Here is a 24,145-nt window from a genome sequence, read left to right as displayed (position 1 = left end):
CAACCCCACAACAAAAGGATATGTATGATTTTAAACCAGATTTTCTTTTTTAAAGAATTGTTTTAATGTTTACCTTTGAGAGAAAAAGACAAAGCACAAATGGGGAGGGGGAAGGGAGAGGGAGAGGGAGAGAGAGGAGAGAGAGAGAGAGAGAGAGAGAGAGAGAAGAGAGAGAATGGAAGCAGGCTCCAGGCTCTGAGCTGTCAGCACAGAGCCCAATGCAGGGCTCGAACACTAACTGTGAGATCATGACCTGAGCCAAAGTTGGACACTTAACCAAGTAAGCTACCCAGGGTGCCCCTAAACCAGATTTTTTCTTAGTGCTTAAGATTATTCCTTGGGAACATGTTATGTGCTTAAGAAACTAAAAGACAGGACATCAGCAGCATCACATCAAGCACATTTTCATCCTGTAAAGCTTAATGAAGTGTCCAAATCAAGTCTAACAGAGTAGGACTTCTTTGAGAGTAGAGATCTGTATCACTCAAATTTTGTGTCTTAAGTATCTAGCTGGGTTCTGGGCACACAAATTAAGTGGCTAAAGCACTCTCAATATACAACAACCTATGTCATCCTTTTTCTTTTTTTACTTACATCCTTACCAAACACATTACTACAGAATTTCTTTCTCAATTTTCTATTGCCAAGGAACCAGTTTTTCACATAATACATCACATAATACCATATAAAGTATCTTGGACCTTTCTTTTGTGAATCCTCACTCTAACTCTATGTTGTGTTTACTTACTACTTTATGATTATGTAATAATTTTCCAAAAATTACCTTTTTCTAAAAATTGTTTTCTATTTCATCTTCAAAGTATAGCCCTCAGAACCTAAAGTCATACTCCAGGTTGGTCATATCTTATCCAAAAAGAGGATATCTGGCCCTTTCAATGCAGGCTGGCTGAGTCCAAGGACCCAGAGGGAGTCCCACAGGACCAGTGAAGAGGGTCGTTGGCTTCTCCCAGAATGGAAATCAATCTTCCTGGATGGAAACGCAAACCAAGAGGAAGGGAGAGCAGAGTTTACTGAAGATAGACAGAGCAGAGTCAGAAAGAGAGTCTGGGAGACTCAGAAAGGAAAGGAGAGACAGAGTCTTGTCTTTGCTTGGGGCTTGGGGTTTTTGTTGAGGATGGTTGTCTGGTATATGTGTCCCCTCAGGCATCCAAGAATTGGTCAAAATGATGAGTTTTTAGACGTCCTCCATAAGTCACTGAGGCCCTTGAGTCAGTGGTCTTGGAAAACATTCATGACAACCTCACCTAGTCATTCCTTAGATGTTAATCTGTTGTGCTGGAAGACTCCAAAGAAATCATGAACTTCTTGACCTTTACAAGGAGGACGTACATTAAGGCATGTGTAAGAATAGATCTAGAAAGGGAAACTGAAGGGACCCCATGAAAAAACTGCCTTTTTTGCTCCTTTTCCTGCTTCAGTTCTTGCTAGGACCTAGGCCCCTACCTTCCTTCTGAGTTTCTCAGACTCTCTGTCTGAATCTGCTCTCTTCTGTATCTTCAATAAACTCTGCTCTCACTTCCTTTTGGTTCATGTTTGATTTCCATCCTGGGAAAAGCCAAGGACCCCCTTTGCTGGTCCTGTGGGACCCCCCTCTGGCTCCTTGAACCCAGCCAGCCTGCATCACTTTTTTTTTTTGAGAGAGAGGGAAAGAGAGAGAGAATGCAAATGGTAAAGGAGAGAGAGAGAGAATTGGAGCATCGGGCTCTTTCTCACAACCCCAAGATCATGACCCAAGTGCAGCCAAAACCAAGAGTCAGAAACTTAACCGACTGAGTCACCCAGGTACCCCTGCATCACTTTCAAACAAAATACTATAAATCAAGGAAAAGAGTCTAAAATTGCATCTAGCTCTTTAACACCCATATCACTTTTTAAATCATGGATTGAAAACTAAAATTCACACCTATTTTTTTGAGATACTCTTAAGCCACAGATCAGAAAGTCCTAGACTTCTATACTTTTTCTTTTCACTCAAATATGATGAATGTCATTGTGTTAAGAGCTAACCTATCTAGTTCAATCACATAAATATTTTACCTACATTCAAATTTCATATTGCTATGTATTTGGTAAGTAGTAACACCACATCTTCCTCTGAGCTGCAGATGAAAGTTTTCATCAAGTGTAGCTGAAAAGGAAGGCCTGAAACCTTTACCAACAACCCCACCAGACATCAGTTTATTAGACAGTACCTAACCTGAAATAAAAATTAAACCAAGAAGGGCACCTCAGTGGCCCAGTTGGTTAAGTGTCTGACTCTTTATTTCTGTTCAGGTCATTATCTCATGGTGGTGAGATCAAGCCCTGCACTGTGCTCTGCACTGACAGCTGAGTGCCTACTTGGGATTTTCCCTCTGCCATTCCCCTGTGTTCTCTCTCCTTCTCAAAAAAATAAACTTTAAAAAAAATCTAACAAGACACTATCAACATTATCCAAAAAAAGACAACATACAAATCTCACATTATGGTTTCAAAACATGCTAAACAAATATCACTAGATCATCATTATGATAGATTCTTAAAAGAAATTTGATAAAATTTGACAGCTGTTACAAATGACCATCTTCATTTTAAACAGTAAAACACCAGAATTATCTCCATGAAAATCATGAGCATAACAAGACATTTCATGTCATAGTATTATTCAATACTGACTTGGATACTCTAAACAACACAAGATAAGAAAGTGTGACTCTGTGTGTGTGTATGTGTGTGTGTGTGTGTGTGTGTGTGTGTTAGAAAGGAGGATAACATGTATGGTTACAAGATAAGTTTATAGCTGATATAATTTTCTACTCATAAAATCCAAGAAAATTAAAGAAAAAAATAATTAGAACTAAAAAGAGTTCAGTGACATTATTAGCTTTCATCTTTGATGAGATTCTATAAAACATTTGGACTTCAAGCATAATATATATGAAAAGAAGTTACTAAGTGCCATGAAAACTGGACCAAGATGTGAGAGAGTGCTAACAGTGAATTCTGGCCACTGGAGCTTTGGAAAGTGTGGTAATCAATTTCAGTATTGAGCATCAGTACCCCAAGGCCAGTGGGTTTCTCCTAGAGGCTATAGCAGGGCAATATGACTATGTGCACTCTTGTACCACAGTGGAAAAACCTTTACCCCTTTCCACAGAAGACTAACAGTGGGACTGGTCAGATGCCATATGATTCACACACTCTAAGCAGAAACAAAAGTGCTTCACTGAGCCTAAAATAGGGAATGATATTTCCACACAAGATGATAAGCCTAGGACAGGCTGTGTGAACTCCTTATCTCTTGGTAAGGAAGTGTTCCAAGTCCAAGGCCCATTCTTATGTGAATAAGTGAAGGTTGAAAGACTACAAATTAGACTGCCCTTCCCAACACTAAGCATAAAATAAGCTTCAATAAAGTTAAAAGTATTGATACCATACAAAGTGTGTTCTCTGACCACAATGGAAAGAAATTAGAAATCAATAACAAATGAAATTTGAGAAATTCACAAATATGTGGAAATTAAATCACATATGCTAAAGTAACCAATGGGTCAAAGAAGAGCAAGGAAAATTAGAAAACACTCTGAGACAAATGAAAATGAAGATACAATATATGAGAAACTTATGGGATGCAACTAAAGCAGTGCTCAGAGGAAAATGTACAGCTATAATGTTGACACAGAAAAATGAAGAAATGCCTCATATCAATAACCTAACCTCCTACTTTAAGTTTCTGGAAAAATAAGAGCAAACCAAACCCAAAGCAAACAAAAGAAAGAGAGTAAATAGGATTATGGCAGAAATAAATGAAATAAATAATGGAAAATAGTAGAGAAAGACAATGAAGCTGAAGCCACAAGCTGGTTCTTTGAAAGATCAACATAATTGACAAACCTTTACCTAGACTGACCAAGAGGAAAGACAAGAAAATGAAAATTACTAAAACCAGAAATGAAAGAGGAGACATTACTATTGACCTTAAAGAAATAAAAAAAAAAAAGAGTTCAGGGGGAATTAAGATGGAAGAGCAGTAGGGGGACCAGGATTGTCCTCATCCCTCAAACACAGCTGTTTTGAGGTTGAGATCACTTGGAACACCCAGGATATTGATCTGCAGAGCAGCAGAAGGATCTCCACAGTTGGAAGGAGATAGTTTGGCAGGATTGAGTTTTTTGATTCTCTGGTTTACTTTTTCTCTTTCATTTTTCTCTTTTTACGGCATAAGGCTTTCACCCTCCCTTATTTTTCTAGGGTTACTTCAACAAATCAAAGCACACCTACCTAAAGGTCCAAACACTCCACCACTACAATCAAGGAAGAGCTCTGCAGAGGACTGACCAGTAGAACAGAGCAGCTAAAATGCAACAACAGAGTGCACGCAACATACAGCAGAAACACTCCCTGGAGTGCCAGGCCCTGGAGAGGGTATGACCCCCTTTTTAATATAGTAGTACTCTCAGGTACAAGACACATAACAAGCTTTAAAACACACAAAAGAAAAAACCTAGTCAAAATGACAAGATGGAGGAATTCCCCTCAAAAGAAAGGTCAAAAAGAAATCACAGCCAGTGGGATGCCTGGGTGGCTCAGTCGGTTAAGCGTCTAACTTTGGCTCAGGTCACGAGCTCACGGTCTGTGAGTTCGAGCCCCATGTTGGGCTCTGTGCTGACAGCTCAGAGCCTGGAGCCTGCTTCAGATTCTGTGTCTCCCTCTCTCTCTGACCCTCCCCCATTCATACTCTGCCTCTCTCTGTCTCAAAAATAAATAAACATTGAAAAAAAATTTTTTAATATAAACAAAATTAAAAAAAGAAATCACAGCCCGAGAATTGCTCAAAACAGATATAAATAATATATCTGAACAAGAATTTAGAAAAACAGTCATAAGACTAATACCTGGGCTGAAAAAGTATAGAAGACACCAGAGAAACTCTTGCTGCAGAGATCAAAGACCTAAGAACTAGTCAGGATGAATTTCAAAATGCTACAACCGAGATGCAAAATAAACTAGATACAGTGACAGCAAGGATGGAAGAAGCAGACAGCAGAATAGCTGAAATAGAAGATAAAATTATGGAAAATAATGAAGCTGAAACAAAGATGGAAAAGAAAGTACTAGATCATGAGGGGACAATTAGAGAACTAAGTGATTCCATGAAATGAAACCATATCCATATCATAGGAGTGTCAGAAGAAGAAGAGCAAGAGAAAAGGGCAGAAGGTTTATTTTAACAAATTATAGATGAGAACTTCCCTAATCTGAGGAAGGAAACAGACATCCAAGTCCAAGAGGCAGAGAAAACTCCATTCAAAATCAACAAAAACCAGTTAATCACTGTAACATATCATGGTGAAACTGGCAAAATATAAAGATAAAGAGAGAATTCTGAAAGAAGCTAGGGACAAATTGTCCCTAAGCTACAAGGGTAGACACATAAGGTTAGGAGCAGACCTGTCCACTGAACCTTGGCAGCCCAGAAGGGAATGGCAGGAGATGTTCAATGTGCTGAATAGGAAAAATATGTAACCTAGAATCCTTTGTCAAGCAAGACTATCATTTGGAATAGAAGGAGAGATAAAGACTTTCCAGGACAAACAAAAACTAAAGGAGTTCATGATCACGAAACCAGCCCTGCAAGAGGTCCTAAGGGGGACTCTGTGAGTGGAAAGCATCAAAGACTACAAAGGACCAGAGGACATCACCACAAACATGGAATCTACAGATAACACAATGGCACTAAATCCATATCTTTCAATAATCAATCTGAATGTAAATGGGCTAAATGCCCCAATCAAAAGATATAGGGTATCAGAACGGATTAAAAAAAAAAAAAGACCATCTATATGCTGCCTACAAGAGACTCATTTTAGATCTGAGGACACCAGCAGATTGAAAGTTAGGGGATGGAGAACCATCTATTATGCTAATGGACATCAAAAGAAAGCTGGAGTAGCCATACTTATATCAGACAAACTGGATTTTAAAACAACGACTGTAATAAGAGATGAAGAAGGGCATTATATAATTAAGGGGTCTATTTATTAAGAAAAGCTAGGAGGAAGATGTCAGAGTAGGAGGATGCTGGGCTTACCTCATCCTGCAGATCGCTTAGATTCCACCCACATCTGCCTAAACAATCCAGAAAACCACCAGAAGACTAGCAGAACGGACTAGAGGCAAGCACAGACAAGAGGCCCACAAAGAGCATAGGAAGGGCAGAGAGGCGATGTGTGCTACAAGGACCAGGGAGAGGGAGCCGCAGCGGTAGGGGAGCAGCCCGCCTGCCCAGCAAGGCAGAGCCCCCGAAGTCTGGTTTGCAAAAGCTGAGGGCCGGACTCTGTGAGTTCTGACAGCCAGTGGGACTTAACATCTGGAATGTTAAAAGTCAACGGCTCTGCTCTTGGAGAGCGGGGAGGGTGAGAGGACACCGGGAGGAGAGTTGTTGAACCCCGGAAGACAGAGCTCAGGTCAGTGGGGGGAACAAAGGTGCTGGCAGGTGCCATTTCCCTCTCCCATCCCACAGCCGAAATTCCAAAGGGAACCAGTTCCCATCACTGAACTTGCTTGCACCACACAAACGCCTAACGCTGTGTTTCTTTGGATCCATCCCTCCGAGGGTCGGCCTCCCTCCAGGTGCTGCAGGGCCCCTCCCCCAGGGGACCACCGCCGGCAAAACTAGCTAAGCCTGCTCCTTCCATCTCTGTGCACCTTGCAGATCCACCCCGGCTAATATGCCAGATCCCATCAAAGCAGCACCACAAACCTGGCAGTGTGCAAGTAGCCCAGACAGGGGTCACACCACTCCACAGTGAGTCCTGCCCCTGGGAGAGGGGAAGATAAGGTACACACCAGTCTGACTGTGGCCCCAGTGGTGGGCTGGGGGCAGACATCAGGTCTGACTGCGGCCCAGCCCACCAACACAAGTTACTCTGGACAGCCCAGAGGAAGTGCCCTGCAGTTCTGCACCACCCCAGAAACTATCCAAAATGACCAAACGGAAGAATTCTCAAAAGAAACTCCAGGAAGTAGCGACCGCTAACGAATTGATCAAAAATGATTTAAGCAATATAACAGAGCAAGAATTTAGAATAATAGTCATAAAATTAATTGCTGGGCTTGAGAAAAGTATAGAGGACACCAGAGAATCTATTGCTACAGAGATCAAGGGACTAAGAAATAGTCACGAGGAGCTAAAAAATGCTATAAATGTGGTGCAAAATAAAATGGAGGTGGCCATAGCACAGATTGAAGAGGCAGAGGAGAGAATAGGTGAATTAGAAGATAAAATTATGGAAAAAGAGGAAGCTGAGAAAAAGAGAGATAAAAAAATCCAGGAGTATAAGGGGAGAATTAGAGAACTAAGTGATGCAATCAAATGGAACAATATCCGTATAATAGGAATTCCAGAAGAAGAAGAGAGAGAAAGGGGCTGAAGGTGTACTTGAACAAATCATAGCTGAGAAGTTCCCTGATCTGGGAAGGAATAAGGCATTGAAATCCAAGAGGCACAGAGAATTCCCTTCAGATGTAACTTAAATCAATCTTCTGCATGACATATCATAGTGAAACTGGCAAAATACAAGAATAAAGAGAAAATTCTGAAAGCAGTGAGGGATAAACAGGCTCTAACTTACAAAGGTAGACCTATAAGAGTAGTGGCAGACCTATCTACTGAAACTTGGCAGGCCAGAAAGGAATGACAGGAAATCTTCAATGTGATGAACAGAAAAAATATGCAGCCGACAATCCTTTATCCAGCAAGTCTGTCAACCAGAATAGGAGAGATAAAGGTTTTCCCAAACAAACAAAAACTGAAGGAATTCATCACCACTAAACCAGCCCTACAAGAGATCCTAAGGGGGATTCTGTGAGTGAAATGTTGCAAGGACCACAAAGTACCAGAGACATCACTACAAGCATGAAACCTACAGACATCACGATGACTCTAAACCCATATCTTTCTATAATAACACTGAATGTAAATGGACTAAATGCTCCAACCAAAAGACAGAGGGTATCAAAATGGATAAAAAAACAAGACCCATCTATTTTCTGTCTATAAGAGACTCATTTTAGGCCTGAGGACACCTTCAGGTGAAAGCGAGGGGATGGAGAACTATCTATCATGCTACTGGAAGCCAAAAGAAAGCTAGAGTAGCCATGTTTATATCAGACAAACTAGACTTTAAAGGCTGTAACAAGAGATGAAGAGGGGCATTATATAATAATTACAGGGTCTATCCATCAGGAAGAGCTAACAATTATAAATGTCCATGCGCCGAATACAGGAGCCCTCAAATATATAAACAATTAATCACAAACATAAGCAAGCTTATTGATAAGAATGTGGTGATTGCAGGGGACTTTAATACCCCACTTGCAGCAATAGACAGATCATCTAGACACAGGATCAATAAAGAAACAAGGGCCCTGAATGATACATTGGATCAGATGGACAGGACAGATATATTTAGAACTCTGCATCCAAAAGCAACAGAATATACTTTCTTCTCGAGTGCACATGGAACATTCTTCAAGATAGATCACATACTGGGTCACAAAACAGCCTTTCATAAGTATAAAAGAATTGAGATCATACCATGCACACTTTCAGATCACAATGCTATGAAACTTGAAATCAACCACAGGAAAAAGTCTGGAAAACCTCCAAAAGCATGGAGGTTAAAGAACACCCCACTAAAGAATGAATGGGTCAACCAGGCAATCAGAGAAGAAATTTAAAAATATATGGAAACAAATGAAAATGAAAATACAACAATCCAAATGCTTTGGGAAGCAGTGAAAGCAGTCCTGAGAGGAAAATACATTGCAATCCAGGCCTATCTCAAGAAACAAGAAAAATCCCAAATACAAAATCTAACAGCACACCTAAAAGAAATAGAAGCAGAACAGCAAAGACACCCCAAACCCAGCAGAAGAAGAGAAATAATAAAGATCAGAGCAGAAGTAAACAACATAGAATCTAAAAAAAAAACTGTAAAGCAGATCAATGAAACCAAGAGTTGTTTTTTTTTTCTTTAAATAAACAAAATTTATAAACCTCTAGCCAGGTTTCTCAAAAAGAAAAGGGAGATGACCCAAATAGATAAAATCATAAATGAAAATGGAATTATTACAACCAATCCTTCAGAAATACAAGCAATTATCAGGGAATACTACGAAAACTATATGCCAACAAACTGGACAACCTGGAAGAAATGGACAAATTCCTAAGCACCCACACACTTCCAAAACTCAAACAGGAAGAAATAGAAAACTTGAGCAGACCCATAGCCAGCAAAGAAATTGAATCAGTTATCAAAAATCTCCCAACAAATAAGAGTCCAGGACCAGATGGCTTCCCAGGGGAATTCTACTAGACATTTAAAGCAGAGATAATACCTATCCTTCTCAAGCTGTTCCAAAAAATAGAAGGGGAAGGAAAACTTCCAGACTCATTCTATGAAGCCAGCATTACTTTGATTCCTAAACCAGACGGAGACCCAGCAAAAAAAGAGAACTACAGGCCAACATCCCTGATGAATATGGATGCAAAAATTCTCAATAAGATACTAGCAAATCAAATTCAACAGCATATAAAAAGAATTATTCACCATGATCAAGTGGGATTCAATCTTGGGATGTAGGGCTGGTTCAATATTTGCATATCAATTAATGGGATACATCACATTAATAAAATAAAGAGAAGAACCATATCATCCTGTCGATAGATGCAGAAAAAGCATTTGACAAAACGCAGCATTCTTTCTTAATAAAAACCCTCGAGAAAGTCGGGATAGAAGGAACATACTTAAACATCATAAAAGCCATTTATGAAAAGCCCACAGTTAATACCATCCTCAAAGGGGAAAAACTGACAGCTTTCCCCTGAGATCAGGAACACGACAGGGATGTCCACTCCCATCGCTGTTGTTTAACATAGTGTTGGAAGTGCTACCATCAGCAATCAGACAACAAAAGGAAATCAAAGGCATCAAAATTGGCAAAGATGAAGTCAAGCTTTCGCTTTTTGCAGATGACATGATATTATACATGGAAAATCCGATAGACTCCACCAAAAGTCTGCTAGAACTGATACATGACTTCAGCAAAGTTGCAGGACACCAAATCAATGTAGAGAAATCAGTTGCATCCTTATGCACTAATAATGAAGCAACAGAAAGACAAATAAAGAAACTGATCCCATTCACAACTGCACCAAGAAGCATAAAATACCTAGGAATAAACCTAACCAAAGATGTAAAAGATCTGTATTCTGAAAACTACAGAAAGCTTATGAAGGAAATTGAAGAAGATATAAAAGAATGGAAAAACATTCCGTGCTCATGGATTGGAAGAATAAATATTGTTAAAATGTCAATACTACCCAAAGCTATCTACACATTCAATGCAATCCCAATCAAAATTGCGCCAGCATTCTTCTCGAAACTAGAACAAGCAATCCTAAAATTTCTATGGAACCACAAAAGGCCCCGAATAACCAAAGTAATTTTGAAGAAGAAGACCAAAGCGGGAGGCATCACAATCCCAGACTTTAGCCTCTACTACAAGGCTGTAATCATCAAGACAACATGGTATTGGCACAAAAACAGACACACAGACCAATGGAATAGAATAGACACCCCAGAATTAGACCCACAAAAGTATGGCCAACTAATCTTTGACAAAGCAGGAAAGAATATCCAATGGAAAAAAGACAGTCTCTTTAACAATGGTGCTGGGAGAACTGGACAGCAACATGCAGAAGGATGAAACTAGACCACTTTCTTACACCATTCACAAAAATAAACTCAAAATGGATAAAGGACCTGAATGTGAGACAGGAAACAATCAAAACCCTAGAAGAGAACGCAGGAAAAAAACCTCTCTGACTTCAGGTGCAGCAATGTCTTACTTGACACATCCCCAAAGGCAAGGGAATTAAAAGCAAAAATGAACTATTGGGACCTCATGAAGATAAAAACCTTCTGCACAGCAAAGGAAACAATCAACAAAACTAAAAGGCAACCAACGGAATGGGAAAAGATATTTGTAAATGACATATCAGACAAAGGCTAGTATCCAAAATCTATAAAGAACTCACCAAACTCCACACCCCAAAAACAAATAATCCAGTGAAGAAATGGGCACAAAACATGAATAGACACTTCTCTAAAGAAGACATCCAGATGACCAACAAGCACATGAAAAGATGCTCAACGTCGCTTCTCATCAGGGCAATACAAATCAAAACCACACTGAGATACCACCTCACACCAGTCAGAATGGCCAAAATGAACAAATCAGGAGACTATAGATGCTGGCAAGGATCTGGAGGAACGGGAACCCTCTTGCACTGTTGGTGGGAATGCAAATTGGTGCAGCCACTCTGGAAAACAGTGTGGAGGTTCCTCAAAAAATTAAAAATAGATCTACCCTATGACCCAGCAATAGCACTGCTAGGAATTTACCCAAGGGATACAGGAGTACTGATGCATAGGGGCACTTGTACCCGCAATGTTTATAGCAGCGCTTTCAACAATAGCCAAATGATGGAAAGAGCCTAAATGTCCATCAACTGATGAATGGATAAAGAAATTGTGGTTTATATACACAGTGGAATACTACATGGCAATGAGAAAGAATGAAATATGGCCTTTTGTAGCAACGTGGATGGAACTGGAGAGTGTTATGCTAAGTGAAATAAGTCATACAGAGAAAGACGGATACCATATGTTTTCACTCTTATGTGGTTTCTGGGAAACTTAACAGAAGACCATGGGGAAGACAAGGAAAAAAAAGAGGTTAGAGAGGGAAGGAGCCAAAACATAAGAGCCTCTTAAAAACTGAGAACAAACTGAGGGTTGATGGGGGTGGGAGGGAGAGGAGGGTGGGTGATGGGCATTGAGGAGGGAACCTGTTGGGATGAGCACTGGATGTTGTATGGAAACCAACTTGACATTAAATTTCATATTTAAAAAAATAAATAAAAAAAAATAAATGTTGATGTTACCCAAAGCAATCTATGCATTCAATGCAATCCTTATCAAAATAACATCAGCATTCTTTGCAGAGCTAGAACAAACAATACTAAAATTTGTATGGAATCACAAAAGAATAGCCAAATAGCCAAAGGAATGTTGAAAAAGAAAACCAAAGAAGGAAGCATCACAATTCTGGACCTTAACCTGTATTACAAAGCTGTCATCATCAAGACAGTATGGTATTGGGACAAAAACAAACACAGATCTGTGGAACAGAATAGAACCCAGAAATGGACCCACAAATATATGGCCGACTAATCTTCAATAAAGCAGGGAAGAATGTCCAATGGAAAAAGACAGTCTCTTTAGCAAGTGGTGCTAGGAGAACTGTACAGTGATATGCAGAAGAATGAAACTGGACCGCTTTCTTACACCATACACAAAAATAAATTTAAAGGGATGAAAGACCTAAATGTGAGACAGGAAACCATCAATATCCTGCAGGAGAAGACAGGCAGCAACCACTTTGACGCTGACCACAGCAACTTCTTACTTGACATGTCTCTGGAGGCAAGGGAAATAAAAGCAAAATGAACTATTGAGACCTCATCAAAATAGAAAGCTTCTGCACAGCGAAGGAAACAATCACACAAAACTAAAAGGCAACTGACAGAATGGGAGACGATATTTGCAAATGACATACCAGACAAAGGGTTAGTATCCAAAATCTACAAAGAACTTATCAAACTTAACACCCAAAAAACAAATAATTTAATGAAGCAATGGGCAAAATACATGAATAGGCATTTCTCCAAAGAAGACATCCAGATGGCTAACAGACATGAAAAAATGTTCAACATCACTCATCATCACTCATCATCAGGGAAATACAAATCAAAACCATGATGATGAGATACTACCTCACCTGTCAGAATGGCTAAAATTAACAACTCAGGCAACAAGAGATGTTGGCAAGGATGTGGAGAAAGGGGAATGCTTATGCACTGCTGGTGGGAGTGCAAACTGGTATAGCCACTCTAGAAAAATGAATGGAGGTTCCTCAAAAAATTAAAAATTGAACTACCCTATGGCTCAGCAATCACACTACTATAGGTATTTATCCAAAGGATACAAAAACGCTGATCCACAGGGAACATGCACCCCAATGTTTACAGCAGCACCATAGACAATAGCCAAAGTATGGAAAGAGTTCAAATGTCCATGGACTGATGAATGGATAAAGAAGATGTGGTATATATTCAATGGAATATTACTTGGCTACCAAAAGAATGAAATCAAGCCATTTGCAACAACTTGGATGGAACTAGAGTGTGTTATGCTAAGCGAAATAAGTCAGTCAGAGAAAGACAATTATCATATGATTTCACTCATATGTGGAATTTAAGATAGAAAACAAGGGCACCTGGGTGGCTCAGTCATTTGAGTGTCTGACTTCAGTTCAGGTCATGATCTCACGGTACATGAGTTCAAGCCCCACTTCAGGCTTGCTGCTGTCAGCCTGTCAGTGCAGAGCCCACTTCAGATCCTCTGCCCCCCTCTCCACCTCTCCCCCACTTGTATTCTCCCCAAAATAAATAAATATAAAAAATAAATAAGACACAAAAAAGATAAACATAAGGGAAGGGAAGCAAAATAATATAAAAACAGAGAGGGAGGCAAACCATAAAAGACTCTTAAATATGGAGAACTAACTGAGGGTTGCTGGCAGTGTGTTGGGTGGGGGTAAGAGCTAAGGGGGTGAGGGGCATTAAGGAGGACACTGGTTGGGATGAGCACTGGGTGTTATATGTAAATGAAGAATCACTAAGTTCTATTCCTGAAAAAATATTGTTTTAATTTAAAACAAAGAAATCAATGTGAAAATGGATGTGGTGGTTAGAATGATACCTAAAAGCCAAGAAATACCAAAATAGCTACCAGCCTCCAGAAACTGGAAGAGCAAGGAATAACACTTCTCTAGAAGGTTAGGAGGGACTATGACCCTGCAGATGTCTTGAGTTTGGATTTCTTAACTCTGGAACTTTGAGAGAATATATTTCTGTTATTTTAAGCTAAAACATAAAAAATAAAAAAAATAAAGGTTTTAAAATTAAAAAAAAAAAGAACTTGCCAAACTCAACACAAAAAAACAATCCAGTGAAGAAATGGGCAGAAGATATGAACAGACACTTTTCCAAAGAAGACATCCAGATGAATAACAGACACATGAAAAGATTCTCAACATCACTTATCATCAGGGAAGTTACAAATCAAAACCACAATGAGATATCACCTCACAGCTATCAGAGTGGCTAAAATTAACAACACAAGAAACAAGAGGTGTTGTCAAGGATGCAGAGAAAGAGGAATCCTCTTGCACTGTTGGTGGGAATGCAAACTGGTGCAGCCACTTTAGAAAACAGTATAGAGGTTCCTCAAAAAATTAAAAATAGAACTACCCTACAACCTAGCAATTGCATTGCAAGGAATTTATCCAAAGGATACAAAAATGCTGATTCAAAGGGGCACATACACCCCCAATGTTTATAGCAGTGCTATCAACAATAGCCAAACTATGGAAAGAACCCAAATGTCCATCAACTAATGAATGGATAAAGCAGATGTGGTACACATACACAATGAAATACTACTCAGCAATGAAAAAGAATGAAATATTGCCATTTTCAACAACGTGAATGAAACTGGAGGGCATTATGCTGAGCAAAATAAGTCAGTCAGAGAAAGATACCATATGATTTCACTCATACGTGGAATTTGAGAAACTCAACAGATGAACATAGGGGAAGGGAAGAAAAAATAAGAAAAAAACAGAGAGAGACACAAACCATAAAAGACTCTTAAATACAGAGAACAAACTGAGGGTTTCTAGAAGGGTGTGGGTGGGTGGGAGGGTGCGTTTAATGGGTAATGGGCATTAAGAAGGGCACTTTTCAGGATGAGCACTGGGTGTCATACATAACAGATGAGTAATTGGGTTCTACTCCTGAAGCAAAGACTACACTGTATGTTAACTAACTTGAATATAAACTTTAAAAATCCATCAATTAGAGTTTACACACTAACCATTCTAAAAATGAACCAACAAAAAATGAAAAGAAAACAATTCCATTTATAATAGCATCAAAAACTCAAAATACTAAGGAATAAATGTAACAAAATCAGTATAAAATGCATACTCTGAAAACTACAAAACATTGTTGAAAGGGACTAAAGAACTAAGTAAATGGGGGGAAAATCCCACGTTCATGGATCAGAAGACTTATAAAGTAAAGATGGTGATGGCAATACTGCCCAAATTGATGTACAAATTGATCCCTATCAAAAGTAAGCTGGCTTCCTTGCAGAAATTGATAAACTGATCCTAAAAGTCACATGGGAATGCAAGTCACACAGAACAGCCAACACAATCTTGAAAAAAAGAACAATGTTGGAGCACTAATAGTTCCTGATTTTAAAACTTGCCACAAAATTACAATAATGAAAACAATGTGGTACTGGGATAAGGGTAGACATATAAATCAATGGAATAGAATCAAAATCCGGGAATGAACTCCCACATTTATTGATCAATTGATTTTCAACAATGGTTCCCAAACATTTCAACAGGGAAAGGATAGTTCTTTTCAATAAATGATGCCAGGATAACTGGATATCCACTTGCAAAAGAATAAAGTTGGATCACTACCTCACACCTGCTGCAAAAATTAACTCAAAATGTATCAAAATGATGCCAGCAAAATGTCAGAATAGGAATTCCCAGCCCTTATTCCCACACAAAAATAACCAATAACAATGATATATAAGCCAAAATTCATTTTTGAGGATTCCAGAATCCAGTTAAGAAGCTGGAGTACCCCAGGTGAACACAAGGCTGAAAGAGCTGCACTGAAATCAGTAGGAAGGATCATTTTAACTTTGCTCACATCAGCCCCTCACCCAAACTGGTACACCTCAGCACCCGGAAAGAATACTCTCACTACTTCACCTTCAAGGGGAAAGAGAAGAGTATAACATGGGTCTCAGGGCTGTCTAAAGGACTAGTTTCTGTATTGCCTCAATCAGAGAACTGATGGAACTGGCATTGTTTGGATGCCTGGAGGCTATAGAGAACAAAAATAGCAAGGGGTCAGCTTGCTCCTTCAGGAAGGAGGGAGAGAAGTGAGGGTGTGTCTAGCCTTTTGGGTTTTCGGAAAGCTATCTAAGGAATTGCTATCTGTCTACCTGACGGGGTGCTGACAGGAAACCAGCACACTTGGATGCCTACTGGCCACTGAGAACAGAAGAGCTTACTGCTGTAGAACCAGAAAACTGAAATGCTGCCGACAGACACTAGAGGGAGCAACAAAGATAATTTAAATAACCCAGTCAAAAGGAGCAACAACAACAAAAAATAGAGAAAGGTATGAAGAAAACCTTTGGGACATATGGAATTTATGGGACACCTTTAAAAAGAAACAATCATTGGAGTCACAGAAGGAGAAGAGGGAAAAGGGTAGAAAGCTTATTTAAAGAAATAATGACAGAGAACTTCTCAAATATGAGGAAAGATTTGGACATCCAAGTTCCTGAAGCTAGTAGGTCATCCCAAAATTTCAATCCGAAACACTCTTCCCTAAGATGAATTATAATAAAACTGTATAAAACAAAGAGAGAATTTTAAAAACACAAGAGAAAAAATTTCTCTCATACAAGCAAACCCCCATTAGGCTATTAACAGATTTCTCAGCAGAAACACCGCAGGCCAGGAGAGAATGGGTGATATATTCAATGTGCTGAAATAAAAATAAGCCACCAACCAAGGATGTGTTATGCAGTAAAGTTATCCTTCGAAATGAGACAAGATAAAGACTTTCCCCAATTTAAAAAAAAAAAAAAAGGACGGGATAGAAGGAACATACTTAAAGATCATAAAAGCCATTTATGAAAAGCCCACAGCTAACATCATCCTCAACGGGGAAAAACTGAGAGCTTTTTCCCTGAGATCAGGAACACGACAGGGATGCCCACTCTCACCGTTGTTGTTTAACATAGTGCTGGAAGTTCTAGCATCAGCAATCAGACAACAAAAGGAAATCAAAGGCATCAAAATTGGCAAAGATGAAGTCAAGCTTTCGCTTTTTGCAGATGACATGATATTATACATGGAAAATCCGATAGACTCCACCAAAAGTCTGCTAGAACTGATACATGACTTCAGCAAAGTTGCAGGATACAAATCAACGTACAGAAATCAGTTGCATTCTTATACACTAACAATGAAGCAACAGAAAGACAAATAAAGAAACTGATCCCATTCACAATTGCACCAAGAAGCATAAAATACCTAGGAATAAATCTAACCAAAGATGTAAAGGATCTGTATGCTGAAAACTATAGAAAGCTTATGAAGGTAATTGAAGAAGATTTAAAGAAATGGAAAGACATTCCCTGCTCATGGATTGGAAAAATAAATATTGTCAAAATGTCAATACTACCCAAAGCTATCTACACATTCAATGCAATCCCAATCAAAATTGAGCCAGCATTCTTCTCGAAACTAGAACAAGCAATCCTAAAATTCATATGGAACCACAAAAGGCCCCGAATAGCCAAAGGAATTTTGAAGAAGAAGACCAAAGCAGGAGGCATCACAATCCCAGACTTTAGCCTCTACTACAAAGCTGTCATCATCAAGACAGCATGGTATTGGCACAAAAACAGACACACAGACCAATGGAATAGAATAGAAACCCCAGAACTAGACCCACAAACGTATGGCCAACTCATCTTTGACAAAGCAGGAAAGAACATCCAATGGAAAAAAGACAGCCTCTTTAACAAATGGTGCTGGGAGAACTGGACAGCAACATGCAGAAGGTTGAAACTAGACCACTTTCTCACACCATTTACAAAAATAAACTCAAAATGGATAAAGGACCTAAATGTGAGACAGGAAACCATCAGAACCTTAGAGGAGAAAGCAGGAAAAGACCTCTCTGACCTCAGCCATAGCAATCTCTTACTCGACACATCCCCAAAGGCAAGGGAATTAAAAGCAAAAGTGAATTACTGGGACCTTATGAAGATAAAAAGCTTCTGCACAGCAAAGGAAACAACCAACAAAACTAAAAGGCAACCAACGGAATGGGAAAAGATATTTGCAAATGACATATCGGACAAAGGGCTAGTATCTAAAATCTATAAAGAGCTCACCAAACTCCATACCCGAAAAACAAATAACCCAGTGAAGAAATGGGCAGAAAACATGAATAGACACTTCTCTAAAGAAGACATCCAGATGGCCAACAGGCACATGAAAAGATGTTCAGCGTCGCTCCTTATCAGGGAAATACAAATCAAAACCACACTCAGGTATCACCTCACGCCAGTCAGAGTGGCCAAAATGAACAAATCAGGAGACTATAGATGCTGGAGAGGATGTGGAGAAACGGGAACCCTCTTGCACTGTTGGTGGGAATGCAAATTGGTGCAGCCGCTCTGGAAAGCAGTGTGGAGGTTCCTCAGAAAATTAAAAACAGACCTACCCTATGACCCAGCAATAGCACTGCTAGGAATTTACCCAAGGGATACAGGAGTACTGATGCATAGGGGCACTTGTACCCCAATGTTCATAGCAGCACTCTCAACAATAGCCAAATTATGGAAAGAGCCTAAATGTCCATCAACTGATGAATGGATAAAGAAATTGTGGTTTATATACACAATGGAATACTACGTGGCAATGAGAAAAAATGAAATATGGCCTTTTGTAGCAACGTGGATGGAACTGGAGAGTGTGATGCTAAGTGAAATAAGCCATACAGAGAAAGACAGATACCATATGGTTTCACTCTTATGTGGATCCTGAGAAACTTAACAGGAACCCATGGGGGAGGGGAAGGAAAAAAAAAAAAAAGGACGTTAGAGTGGGAGAGAGCCAAAGCATAAGAGACTGTTAAAAACTGAGAACAAACTGAGGGTTGATGGGGGGTGGGAGGGAGGGGAGGGTGGGTGATGGGTATTGAGGAGGGCACCTTTTGGGATGAGCACTGGGTGTTGTATGGAAACCAATTTGTCAATAATTTCATATAAAAAAAAAAGGCTCAGGGAGTTCATCACCATTAGACCTGCCTTATGAGAAACGCTGAAAGGAGTTCTTCCAGCTGAAATGAAAGGGTGATGACTAGTAACATGAAAACATATGAAAATATACCACAGTCTGGTAAAGTAAGTATAGAGTCAGATTCAGAATACTCTAATATTGTAATACGGTGGTGCCATAAACTTTAAGAGTCAAAGAACAGATATATTAAAACTAGTGATAGTTACAATTATTTGTTAATGGATACACCCTTTGAAAAGATGTAAATCGTGGGGCACCTGAAAGACTCAGTCAGTTAAGCATCTGACTCTTAATTTAGGCTCAGGTCACAATCTCATGGTCTTGAGATCAAGCCCCACATTGAGCTCCACTCTAAGCATGGAGCCTGCTTGAGATCTCTCCCCCCCCCCCTGTCCCCCACCCCGTGCTCACTCTCTCTAAAATAAATAAATAATAAATAATAAATAAATAAATAAATAAACAAATAAGTGAAGAAAAGGAAAAATATATTCTGTGCAAATGGAAACCAAAAGAGAGAAGAGGAGTAGCTATACTTATATCAGATAAAACCGACTTTAAGTAAAAAACCATAACAGGAGACAAAGGTCATTATATCGTGATAAAAGTCAACAAAAGAATATAACAATTATTATATATCTACCCAGCATCACAGCACATAAATATATAAAGCAAATAACTTATCTGAAGGAAGTAATAGATGACATTACAGTAATAGCAGAGAACTTCAGTACACCAACTTTCATCAATGGAGAGATAATCCAGACAGAAAATCAGTATGAAAACACTGAACTAGACCAAATGGACTTAATAGACATGTACAGAACATACCCACCAACTTCAACAGAATACACAGTCCTCTCAAGAGCACATGGAACATTCTCCAGGATAGATCATGTATTAGGTCACAAAGTAAGTCTCAGCAAATTTTAAAAGACTAAAATCATACAGAGTATCTTTTCTGACCATAATCATATGAAACTAGAAGTCGATAACCAGAGGAAAATGGGAAAATTCACAAATACTTGGAAATTTAACAACACACTCCTTAAAAACAGTGGGTCAAAGATGAAACAAAAGGGAAATAAGAGATTTTGAAAGAAGTGAAAATGGAAACACAACATAGTAAAACTTAGGGGATACAGCAAAAGCAGTGCTAAGAGGTAAGTTTACAGCAATAAATAACTACATTAAGAAAAATGATCTCAAGGGGTGCCTGAGTGGCTCAGTTGGTTGGGCGTCCAACTTCAGCTCAGGTCATGATCTCACAGTTTGTGAGTTCGAACCCCGCATTGGGCTCTGCGCTGACAGCTTGGACCCTGAAGCCTGCTTCGGATTCTACGTCTCCCTCTCTCTCTCTGCCTCTCCCCTACTCATGCTCTGCGTCTCTCTCTCTTAAAAAAAATAAATAAACATTAAAAAAAAAAAGAAAAATGATCTCACTATGGGAATGCAAGCTGGTGCAGCCACTCTGGAAAACAGTATAGAGGTTCCTCAAAAAACTAAAAATAGATCCACCCTACAACCCAGCAATTGCACTACTAGGCATTTATCCACGGGATACAGGCGTGCTGTTTCGAAGGGACACATGCACCCCCATGTTCATAGCAGCACTATCAGCAATAGGCGAAGTATGGAAAGAGCCCAAATGTCCATCAATGTATGAATGGATAAAGAAAATGTGATACACACACACACACACACACACACACAATGGAGTATTACTTGGCAATCAAAAAGAATGAAATCTTGCCATTGGCAACTATGTGGACAGAACTGGAGAGTATTATGCTAAGTGAAATTAGTCAGTCAGAGAAAGACAAAAATCCTTTGACTTCACTCATATGAGAACTTTAAGAGACAAAACAGATGAACATAAGGGAAACAAAAATAATATAAAAACAGGGAGGGGGACAAAACAGAAGAGACTCATAAATTTGGAGAACAAACTGAGGGTTATGGAGGGGTAGTGGGAGGGGGATGGGCTAAATGGGTAAGGGGCACTAAGGAATCTACTCCTGAAATCATTGTTGCACTATTTGCTAACTAATTTGGATGTAAATTATATTTACATAATGTACAGTACAATGACTATACTTATAATACTAAATTGTATATTTGAAAGTTGCTAGGGATGCCTGGGTGGCTCAGTCAGTTAAGCCTACAACTCTTGATTTTATCTCAGGTCATGATCTGAGTTTGTGAGTTTGAGGCCCAAGTCAGGCTCTGCACTGACAGCATGGAGCTGGCTTGGAATTCTCTCTCTCATTCTCTCTCTTTCTCTCTCTCTCTCTCCTCCCCTGCTCTCACTCTCTCTCAAATAAAAAATATTAAAAACAAAGTTGCTAAAAAGAGTACATAGGAAAAGTTCTAATTACAAGAAAAAAAAGTTGCAACTATGTATGTTGATGGGTGTTAACTAGACTTATTGTGGTGATCATTTTCCAATATATACAAATGTCAAACCATTATATGTATATCTGAAATGAGTATAATGTTATATGTCAATTATACTTCAATTTTTCAAATTAACTTAAATTAGAAATAAATGTTTATTAAATTAATTTAATTAATGGATGTTCCATATAAAAATTAAGATCTTCCTAAATAAACATGGAGACTGTAAAATCCATAAAAGAAAAATAGATGTATTTTAGTACAGAAATGTAAAAACACCTTTATATGGCAAAATATACGTAACTACATCAATATAAGTTGTATAGGAGAAAAAATATTTGTGATATAGGTAGATGATAAAAGTTAATATCTATATTTTAAAAAGAACTTTCTCAAACTGAAAACATTTTTTTTCAAAAAAAATGGGAAAAGAATTTAATTGATAAATCAAAGAAAACCAAACATAAATGACAGTATGCTGAAATTCACTGGTAGTATGTAGGAATTAAAGTAACAATGAGATATCACACTGGCAGAATGTAAAGCTTTTGCTTTTAGAGATAAAAGAGGTTGCTCATAACTTGGTGGAAATTAAAAGTACTACAAAATTCTTGAAAAGTACTCTAGCAAAACATTTGAAAATTAAAATTATTAATACCCTTTGATGTATCAATTCCACATCTGAAAATGAATTTCACAGAAATGAAACCACCAATATTTTAGAAATATATAAATGAGGGGTGCTTGGGTGACTCAGTAGGTTAAGCGTCAGGCTCTTGATTTAGGCTCCAGTCATGATCTCAAGGTTGGTGAGATTGAGCCGAGCATCTGGCTCCAGACAGCACAGAGCCTCTTGGAATTCTCTCCCTCTCTCTCTGCCCCTCCCTGGCTCGTGCTCGTCTCTCTCTCTCTCTCTCAAAATAAACAAATAAATGTGGGGCACCTGGGTGGCTCAGTCGGTTAAGCATCAACTTTGGCTCAGGTCATGATCTCATGGCTTGTAAGTTCGAGCCCCGTGTTGGACTCTGTGATGACAGCTCAGAGCCTGGAGCCTACTTCTGATTCTGTGTCTCCCTCTTTCTCTGTCCCTCCCCTGCTTATGCTCTGTCTCTCAAACCTAAATAAATGTTTTAAAAAATTAAAAATAAAAATAAATAAATGTAAAGTTTTGATAAATAAATAAGAAACATGTAAGTAATAGTACACCATGGTTTAGGAGGGCTAATGAATACTTGAAACAAAACACTCATCAACAGGTGAATAACTGAATATATATCAATGATTCACCCTGTATTATGGGGTACTACACGGCTATTAAAAATATCATGGGGCAACTGGGTGGCTCAGTTGTTTAAAGCATCCAATTGTGAGTTCACGCAGCATGTTGTGCTCCACATTAGGTGTGGAGCCTACTTTAAATTTATTTTTACATTTATTTATTTTTAATAGAGAGAGACAGAGCACAAGTGGGGGAGGGGCAGAGAGAGAAGGAGACACAGAATCCAAAGCAGGCTCCAGGCTCTGAGCAGGGCTCAAACTCACAAACCGTGAGATTATGACCTGAGCCAAAGTCAGAGGCTTAACCGACTGAGCCACCTAGGCACCCCCGTGGAGCTTACTTTAAAAAATAAGAAAAACAAAAACAAAAAGAAATTGGATACTTGTCTGACAACATACAAAAGTATTAGATATGTGGGGATTTCCAAAGGTATTGGTGATTGAGGAAATGTAAAATGCATTATCTATCCTAATAAGCTAAAATAAACACTAACAAAAAGCCACCAGATGTTTGCACATGTGTAGCAATCCAATGACTGCAAATAAATATGTGAAAGGAAAATTACAAGCCTGTTTGTATTGGATACCTGACAGGAATGGTGATGTGACTAGAAGAAAATGAGGAGGGACCAAGCCAAAAAAACTTAAAAAAAAAAATTTTTTTTGTTTATTTATTTTTGAGACAGACAGAGACAGAATGCGAGTGGGTTAGGGACCGAGAGAGAGGGAGAGAGAGAAACCAAAGCAGGCTCCAGGCTCTGAGCTGTCAGCACAAAGCCTGTCAAACTCACAAACTTTGAGATCATGACCTGAGCCAAAGTTGCACGCCCAACCAACTAAGCCACCCAGGCGCCCCTTTAAAAAATTTTTTTAATGTTTATTTATTTTTGAGAGACAGACAGAATGCGATCAGGGGAGGGACAGAGAGAGGGGGAGACACAGAATCCGAAGCAGGCTCCAGGGTCTAAGCTGTCAGCATAGAGCCCAACACGGGCCTCCAACCCACGAACTGTGAAATCGTGACCAAAGCCAAAGTCGGACACTTAACCCACTGAGCCACCCAGGAGCCCCCGGAAAAAAAATTTTTTAAAGAAACAAAAATGCACCTTTAAAGGGCATTTATGTAAAAGGTTATGCCCTCTTTAAAATAAAACACGTAAAATGGCATATGTATAAATTTTAAAAAACATTTAAAGTTTTAAAATTCTGGTTAGCCTCATTAAAACAAACCTCTTCTAAATGCTTAAGTATTCACAAGGTGTGGTTCTTATAAATGCTCACACAGAAAATAAATGATAATACGGGTGCCTGGATGGCTCAGTCAGGTAGGTGGTCTACTTCAGCTCAGGTCGTGAGTTTGAGCCCC

The 24,145-nt window shown here is 39.0% G+C and overlaps 1 protein-coding gene across 1 annotated transcript in view; it reads right to left on the bottom strand.

Moving 5' to 3' along the window:
* LOC115508193 (protocadherin alpha-13-like) overlaps positions 1 to 24,145 on the bottom strand; it is a 30,020-nt gene that overhangs the window by 3,051 nt on the left and 2,824 nt on the right.

Source organism: Lynx canadensis, unplaced genomic scaffold, assembly GCF_007474595.2.
Source record: "Lynx canadensis isolate LIC74 unplaced genomic scaffold, mLynCan4.pri.v2 scaffold_58_arrow_ctg1, whole genome shotgun sequence".
Classification (NCBI taxonomy): domain Eukaryota; kingdom Metazoa; phylum Chordata; class Mammalia; order Carnivora; family Felidae; genus Lynx; species Lynx canadensis.
The sequence above is the reverse complement of the archived record's forward strand: the minus strand, read 5'-3'. Positions and strand labels throughout refer to the sequence as shown.